Here is a 6,931-nt window from a genome sequence, read left to right on the forward strand (position 1 = left end):
CCCCACCCATGTGCCCCTCAGAACTGCCTGGCCAGTCACCATCACCCATCAGTCCTTGGCCTCCCAGGCTGCCAGTGATGGGAGCAGCTCAGTGCTGGCTCAGGTGACAGGAACACTGGGCCACCGGGAAATGGAGTGCACAGACTCTGTGGGGCAGGAAAGGTTCTGAGGAGCGCCAGGGGACCTCTCCTGCCCTTCCCAGGAGTGACAGCAGAACATCACATCCTAGGAGCAGAGTCCAGAAGAGAATCCCCACTGGGCTCCTATGCTCCCAGGCCAGCCCAGAATGGTGATAGGATGGGAGCGAGGCCTGGGCCGCCCCAATCTCCTGAGTCTGAAATGCAGCTGCTTACCTTGTCCCGCATCCGCTGCTGGGCTTCCCCCAGCGCTGGGTATGTGAGGAGCAGCCCAGCCTGGCTGACCTGCGGAGCAGGGAGTCTGCGTGAGATAGCCAACATTGCTGTCTGGAGGAAGAATTTTCTCTGCCCCTCGGAGAAGAATTTTCCAAAGACCTAAAACCAACAGGACATGAGTCTTTAGCAGATTGCCCAGAGCCAGCTGCACCAGAGTCCTGGAGATAGAATGGCCTCAGCGTCTGGTGCCCCAAAGGGAGGGTAAGAAGGCTGCTGTAGCCAAGGCAGTTCACGTTCCCCAGGAGGCTTTCAGGGTCCCATGGCTCCAGGAAGCCCACTTGGTGATTAAAAAGGTGGCAGATGCTTTGGGACCAAAGCCTCCAGTGAAGCTCTTTCTGGAAGGCAATTGATTGCAGGGGCCATGATGGAGAAAGGAAATGGATCTCTCTAATGTGGGGAGCATGGCCCCAGCCTCTGCTGGCTTGCAACACAGAGATGATAGGGGACCCTGTATTGCTTCCAGCAGAAGAGATCTCCTGCACCTCAGTGGCTCAGAGGAGGTGTGCGTGTGGGGGAGGGGGTTGGAGCTGACAGACCAAGGTCTATTCCCCTAAATTAGTGATTTCTGGGTAAGGCCACTGCAGCTCCTTGGTTTCTTCAGGGCTCAATCTGCAACCTGACAAGGATAAGGAGACTCATGCTCCCTGTCCCCATCACCCAGAACCCTCCTAGGAAACTTTTCTTCTGCTGCAGCTTAATTCGAAAAGCTTTGTGGGAGGCAGGACAAGCTCACACAGTCTTTCTCACGTGGCGTCTATGAGAGCAGCTTTCTGTGGGAGATGCACTTGTAGATCAAGGAGTCATTCAAGGCCTCCTTTGTGAGGTTGTAGAGGAAATCACCCATTTCACCTTTGACTCCAATCAAAAGGGGCACTGGGTTGTAATAGTGTCTTCCAGGAAGGTTTGGATGTTCTCCCCCACAGTTCTGAGACAGGAGGCGGTGGGAGGGGAGGGTCTTTGATTTTCTACTTGTGCTGCAAGTAGCTGCAACAGCCTCAGTGACAATGTGCTTACTTTGGAACAGTGGCTGAGGTGAGATGCTCTGCCATTCCCTGGCTGGAGTCTGGGGACCCATGAAGAGGGCACATGTGGTCCATATTTTGACTTTGGAGCTCACTGCATGTCCCCTACCCAGATGTAATCAGGTTTGGGAGAAATTCTGCTTCCTGACTGGCAAGGGAATTGGGCAAACCCCACCTCCTTTTCTCTGCTTCTACAGGGTGCAGAGAATTAAACAAGGGTCTGATCAAGCAATGAGTGCTGGCCTGACTGACCCAGTGCTCTCCCCTCTCCCGGACACTTGAGGATCAGCCAGAGACGAGGCAGAGAGACACCCAGGAGGTGCACCAATCCTCTATTAGCTAACCCACCCGGGATTCTCCTTATGCCTTACGTAGCAATGGCTCCATAACCAAGACACTCAAATCACACGACCTTCGCGAGGTTCCAATGTGGGACCTTTAGCACCAACCTGTCCCACAGAAGTGCTGGATGAGGAGACTCCTGAGCTGGAAATAAGGGTGGGCTCTTGTCCTGTCTCCCAGGAGGCATCCACTGCAGTGACCCTGCCCAGCCCCACTCCCTAGGCTGTCTCATGCCCCTGCCACAGTGTCATACCTCCCCACCCTGGCAACAACATGTTCTTATAGCCCAGAAGCCTGCACTGTCCCAGGGCCAGTCGTGGCACCACAGATCTTCTGTCTTGTGTATGGTCTCAGCCCTGGAAGAGAAAGAGAAGCGATAGAGAGACACTTATGATCCTTCTGTCTTGCAATTTCTGTGTCCTTCCAATCCCATTAATTTGGCTGCACAGTGGAGTGGAGAAGAACATAGGCTGAGAGAGACTTGTCCTCCAGCTGGGGTCAGGCTGAGAGAAATTGTCTGGGGTCCCATTATCCACCTGTGGTCACTCTCAGTCCCCTATGTGGGTTCACACGTGTACCGAAAGCGGGTTTCTTACTCCTCTGGCCCGGAGCAGCAGCTGGTACAGCCATTGAATCCCCCTCCTGGCCTGCTGGCTGATGTCCTTGTCTGGGTCATTGACAAACAAGGCCAGCGCTGTGCCACGTAATTGGTGATCCATCACAAAGGGACTCTCTGCTGAGATCTAATGGAAGGAGAGAGGAAGCTCCATCAGCAGTTTCCTTGCTGGCATGTGAAGGGAGTCACTGAGTGCACAATGTCCCACAGGAATTTCAGAGCATATCAGAGAAGAAGGAGCTGATTCACTGAAGGGTCCCTCCTGTTTCTCTAAGAAGGAGCATGTGACTCTTCTCCTGAGAACCATCTCCGAGAATCTCATGGGAGTGTGTGTGTGTGTTGTTGAGGCAGAGGTGGGGGAAGGGGAGGGTTTCAGACTCTCACTCCCCAAGACATCCAAGGGCCCTGTGGATTGAGTGCTCCAACAGAACCAGAGCAGAGCTCTGGCTTGAAGTTTCAGCTTCTTCCTCCTGTCCCTCAGAAAACCAGGGACCTGACACTCCATTGCACTGACCTCCCCCAATAAGGAGGCGCCCCACTAGGGACCCAGCTAGGAGGAGAGAGAGTAGAAAATGGATCTTCCAGTCTCTTTTCTTACCAATCCCCAAAAAGAGTTAAGAGTAAATTTGGTTCCCACCCCACTCACCTTATGGGGCTCCACCTCCAAGATGAAGTGGAGCCTGTCTGCAAATCCTGGGGACTCTGCCAGCAGCAGGTTCCCCAGCATATGGCATCCAGGCTCCTGGCATGACTGTGCAGAAGCCTGCAAAGCATATGGGTCAAAGTTAGGGAAACTAATTTCTCACACCTGCCACAGGATGGGAAGAGAGGGGGTCTCCTGGGAAGCACTGGGAGACTCACAAGCCTGTCCTGGCCTCATTCCACATCCCAGTGCTGGGCAAATGGCAAGAGTTGATGACACCTGGATCTTTTGATCCATGAGCTGCTGAGTCTCTGCAGAGGCCTTATAGGCAGAAGAGTATAGAGCAGCCAAATTGCTATGGATGGGCTGGGCTGCTGGTGCAAAACACGGCACATAAGAAAGAAGAAGAGAGAAAGAAGAAATCCCCCAGGAGGATAATCCTCTGGAGAGAAGGATCCAGCCCTGCAACAATTTCATCTCTACCCCACCCCTAAAGCTGGAGCTCCTGTGAATCAAAGAGCCGAGGACCAAGGACCACTCTGGAAGAGGAGGAGGAGGCAGGCGGCTCTAGGATTTCAGCCACCCCAAGCAGGGCGACGCATGCGGGCTCTGGCGATGCTGGTGCAGCCAGTGAACCTCGCAGCGTGCCTGCGGGAGGTCGGAGCACGCCTGCCATCCCTCCTGCAGGATGTAAGCTAAACACCGCTTAGTGCTGGGAGTCTGGGCAGCTGGGGTAGGATGAGGAGGAGGATATGCCTGGCTGTTGATGTCCTTCTCCCGTGCCCAGGGTGAAGAACGCCAGTGAAGGAACGCTTCGCAGAGGTGGGTCTCTAGGTCTGGCTCAAGGGCAGGTTTCATGATGCTGGCAAGAGAGGAGCTGGTATTAGACTGTGATGCGGGGGGATGGGACTGCTTCGCCAGCTGCGGACACGAAACCACAGGATATAGGCCCAGGTGGCGAGAATGAAGTGAGGCCTGAACTGGGAATGACAAGGCCAGGCGTCACGGAACCAGACAGTGGCAGGACGGAATAGCGCCTGTTCTCCTGGAGCCTGCTGCCCCTCCTGTATGTGAGCCGGGGTAGGCCTCCCAAGGCCCCTGGAATGTTAGTGGGTGAAAGAACAGCCCAGCCTGGAGGGCTGAACCTTCCCCCTCCATAGCTCTGCCAGAGGAGCCACTCCTGCAGGAGGTGACCTGGGGTGGGAAGGACAGTGACTCTCGGCCTTGCGCCTGAGTAGCACTGAGGTTAGGGAGCCAGCGGAGAGGCTGTCTCGGTACCTGAGGTTGCTCACTGCAACCAGGGGTTGGTGAGGATGGTGCTGGGAGGAGAGTGCTGGGAGGCTCCTCAGCAGGCTCCTGTGAGGCTAGGAGACAAAGGGGCGTGGGAGATTCGCGCCCTACTGACACCTCCCAAAGAGGACATTACACAGCCAATGCCCACGTGGCCAGCAGGATCCCCCACTGCCTTCTGCTCCTCCCATTTCTTCCTGCCATCAAACATCCCCCTTCCAGGATTCCTGCCCATCCAGTCCCAATCCCCTTCTTTCCTCCTCCCTGTCAAAACTGCCCCATTCAGCACCATCCCAACTACCGAGCTGGACCATGTCATTCCTTGTCCCCCAGTCTCAGCCTCAACCACAATTCCCCACTGCCCAATCTCACAATTACTCCTTCTCTTCTCACCCTTCAGCTCAACAATCCCACTGCCCTCTGCCTTACCTTAGCACCACAGCCACCCATTAGCCGGCGATACTGCCAATCCATGTCTCCTCCCTCCAGCTGCTGTATGGCGGTGATGTCTCACTCTACAATCCTCTCCACCACAGCCACGCCTTGCAGCAGCGCGGCTCAGCGTGTCTGTCCTCTGTCTGTGCAGCAAGACACGCCCGGGTAGATAACCTGCAGGAATGTGAGCTGCTTCCCCTCATCCCTGTGTACCCACCAGGAGTGGGGTATGGCGAGAGAAGAACCTGTTAACTAGGGTTATTCACTGCCCCACCACACCAGCTCAGGGCTCAGGCCTCTGTAAGAGTTGTGGGGACCTACCTGTGTCAATCCCCCACCACTCCTACACAAGCAGGATCAGGAACAGGGACAGTGTCTGTAGGGAGAAGACCTCGGCCGTTGTGGGACAAACACTGTCTTAGAGGTCCAGCATGGATGTCAAGGGCGAGGCCCCCATTGGGGTGGTGAATCATCAGGACAAGACCCTCCGGTAGGGGTGGGGATGCTACTTGAGAAGGACAGGATGTTCTTAGTTCCAGCCCAGGTGGGCTGTTTGTACCCGTTCCCTGCACTGGAGCTGTCTCTGATGACCTTGAGAGCAGCTTCATCTGGACATGTCAGCCATTCCTCCTCCCTCTGAATCCTGGTGGTCTGCCAGGAAAGAAACAGGGTGATGCCTGCCCCTTGGGGAAGGACAGGGGGCGTGATGGGAAACGAGGATCCTCAGGCACCCAGGGCAGATCCGTTTATCTCCACTCTCAGGTATGTCTTTAGCCCCCAACAGCTTGCTAGAAGCCCAGAGCAGAGAGCCCCTCTCCACTGTCCAGGACTCCGTGGGAGATTCCTGCCACCAGCCAGGCATCAGGACAAAGTGGCAGCATCTCTTGATGCCCCCCAACCCCAGTTCCCCTTGCTGCAGGGGCAGCTGGGTGACTGCTGCTAGTGTCAGTAGGGTTCACATGGCTCAGACCAGTCACCTGGGCTGGACCTCCCCACCCGCCATTTCACTGGGAGTGTCTGGGCCCAGGGTGTTCACATCATCCTCACCCCTCCCCTGAGCCCAGCCTGGCTCTCACCTGGAACAAAGCAGCAGCGTCCAGCCAGCGCTCGCTGCTGCCAAAGTCCCAGGTGCTGCTGCTGTCTGTATGCTGAGCTGCTGGTGCTGGGACAGGATCATCCTCCTGGCCTGAGGGGCTGGAAGGTCCTCAGTGACCAGGCAGAGGTGTGCCTCCTGTTGAGAATGAGGCTGAGCTCCTGGGGCATGCTGCCCACACAACAAGCCCCAGAGAGCCTCCCTGCTCGATGCCTCTCCTGGGCTGGGTCTGTCTGCGAGCCGCATCCTGAGCCAGCTCCATCTGCACCTGGTCAAAGTTCTCTCCCAGCTCGGCGCCTGCGCCGGGAGCTGTTTATTCACCAGAGGCTGGGCACTTCCCCTCCTTCTGGCCTGGATGAGCTGCTTCCTGCCCGGGGATGCAGAGATTGCTCTGCCCCTTGGGAAGATGGCAGCTGCTTCCTCAGGCTCTGGGACCACTTGCCGACCTTCTTCTGAAGCATCCTGGGAGCCTGGCCATCCTGGAGATCGAGGCGAGAGCAGGTGTGAGTCTGGGCTCAGGCATTTTCACACTCATGGGCCTTTCCTTAGAATCATTGAATCATAGAACTTAAGATGAAGGGACCATTATGATCATCTAGTCTGACCTCCTGCAAGATGCAGGCACAAAGCTGACCCACCCACTCCTGAAATGAATTCTCTCCATGACTCAGCTGTTGAAGTCCCTTTTAGGCTGAGGCGGTGGAGTTGCTGCGTGTCTGCCGCCCATGCTTTCTTGAGGCTGTCGCCGGCTTCCTGCTCTGCTTGGAACTGTTCCTTGAGGCGGGAGACACCAGTTCCTCTGGGAGCGATGTAGGTAGTGAGTTGTTTCGTTGACTGTGAACCGCTCTCAGCTGGTGCACAAGGTGTCATTCAGGCTCAGCTGAGCCTCTTGAGTAGGGTGTCTGCTGGTTTTCCAGTTCCAGGCCGTTGTCGACCTCTGGTGGTGGAGTTGTAATAGCTGGCGCCGGTGCTGGCGCTAGGTGCCCACTTCAGTTCGGTTCTGGGACTGGATGTACTATAACATATCGGTGTTGGCCTGGGATGGACACCACCTCTGGCACAGGTCTCTGGTAACAC

This window comes from Mauremys reevesii, linkage group 4 (genome assembly GCF_016161935.1).
Source record: "Mauremys reevesii isolate NIE-2019 linkage group 4, ASM1616193v1, whole genome shotgun sequence".
In the NCBI taxonomy this organism is placed as follows: Eukaryota; Metazoa; Chordata; order Testudines; family Geoemydidae; genus Mauremys; species Mauremys reevesii.